Source organism: Egretta garzetta, unplaced genomic scaffold, assembly GCF_000687185.1.
Source record: "Egretta garzetta isolate BGI_Z169 unplaced genomic scaffold, ASM68718v1 scaffold245, whole genome shotgun sequence".
NCBI lineage: Eukaryota > Metazoa > Chordata > Aves > Pelecaniformes > Ardeidae > Egretta > Egretta garzetta.
This window is the reverse complement of record NW_009259721.1, coordinates 1,165,441-1,167,593: the sequence shown is the minus strand read 5'-3', so window position 1 is coordinate 1,167,593 and position 2,153 is coordinate 1,165,441.

Sequence of the window (2,153 nt, the reverse complement as noted above, 5' to 3'; positions counted from 1 at the left end):
GGGCAGCCATGCTGCTGCTCCTGCTGCCATGATGACCCCAGGCCTTGTTACTGGAGAAGACAGTTAGGCTGCTCCTGAGACCTCTTGGAAGTCAGATCAGTTCCATCTAAAACACAGAACAAAATACAAACACAAGACGGTCAAGCGGGGTGCCTCGCTCCATTGTGGTAGAGTCAGGTATCGGTACATAGACAGGAACTGAAAACAACTGGCTTGGCCTCATCTCCCGCGTGAAGAATGATGTTAAACAAGGCACATGATAATCAGCTCAGCAGGGTTATGGCTTTATTATAGATTGAAATTTTGAATAGCAAATGATTCCTCATTAAAAGCATTTTAAAAGTAGCATAAACACACTAATTTATATTTGCTTCCTTACAAACAAGACTAATCCATAATTCCCCAGGTGTAAGCCTCATGTGCTCATCAGTTTAACTACAGCTGTCAAGCAAGAGCTGGGAACTCCAGAGAACTCAGCTTGCAGTTCGCCCCGTGGAGCCGCGTGCCATGGGAGGCCACGACTGGGCTGAGCTGCGTTTCCAGTCTTAAAAAAGTTCAGTCTTGCACTAAGAATGTTTTCAGCTGAAATAGGAAATCTTCTCTGGGTTTCTTTAGTTTTCCTCCACCTTTAATGGGAGACCTGGCCTCAGCAGCACTTCTTTGCTGGTCTCTCTCCTTTAGAGATGGGTTCTGCCCCTGTGAAATGCCCCATCCCTCCACCAGACTCGAGGAAAATCCCGACTTTCAGGGAAGCACTGCTCAGGATGCCGGAGCAGCAGTAAGCTTGGATCCCAGGTCTGAAAGCTGATGGATTAAGCTACGAACTGAGTGCCAAGAACATCAGAGCGAGGGGAGCCTCCAAAGCGGGACCGCTTCCTTCCGCAGGGAGGCACCTTGATTCTTTCCTCGCTAGCAGAGGCAGGAGTCCCTCAGCCTCAGAACCGAAGGGTGCGAGGTTGACATGAAATGTGTTCACTGCGCTCTGGATTTTTACATTAAAACCACCCCAAGTTGTGCAGATCCTTGGCCACTGGAAGCCAGCGTTCTCCTGACACTGGAGTAGTTACTGTGGTTCTGGTCTAGCCATTAATTTTCTTTTTCTTTTTGGTCTTTGGTCAGAGTTCTTACAACATTTAACTTTTGTTTTAACTTGTATTTACTTGCACTTCCCTAATGTTTTTCTAACTCTACCATAAAATTATCTGGAGAAAGGTGCTGTTACCACGTAAGATGCATTAGGGGCCCTATCAAAAGTCAATTTATCAATGGAAATTCCATTGATTCCACTGACTCAGGCCCTTAAAGCCTAATTATATCCTCTACACAGTATGCTTCTAGGCAGTTTTACTCTCAAGTTTTTTAATTACATGAAAGCTGCCATTCCAGCCAGTGAGGCTGCAGCATTATTGATCTCAACAGGCCATCAAAATACTGAATAAAAAATGATGGAATCAATCTGTGGTGAAAAGGACTAAACTGCTCACAGAAATGCTCTTCCTCTTCGGGGCACATTAACGTTCATCACCTTAATGTGGAGAATCTTTCTGTGCAATTTTACAATCTAAAGGACAATTGAAATCCCCCGTGCAAGCATCTTACTGCTGGAAGAGGTTTTGTAATTATGAAACATATAATAATCCATAGCGATGCTTATCCCACGGAGACCCTTTGCTTATATACACGGCACTGCGGGAAACATCCCACAATATTTTCCTATAAAGGATTGTTCAATATTACCGTGCGCTATTTTTCCTCTCCTCCTAAAGAGGGGATTTGTCGCGGTACGAGTGCCGGACCGACAGCCCTGGGGAGCAGGCGGGGCGGAGGCAGGGGTGCAGCACCGCAAACTTTCTCTGCACTACTTTGGGAAGACGCCCCGGGCTCTGGCGGGGCGGCGATCCCCAGGGCCACGGCGGTGCAGGCAGCAGAGCTGCCCGGTTCTTCGAGCAGCAGTGGTGGATCTTTTAACTTTTACGCAACGCCGCGTCACGAACAGGACTGCAAAACGGGAGGCAGCAAACCGAGAGCCATTGCATTCGTTAATCACCAAATACATAACCAAGAGACCAAGACCACGCATCCCGTCCCTGCCTTCCCCGCTGCCTTCTCTGCTTTCTCATTTCAATCGGCAACACCGCCACAGCACCAGGACC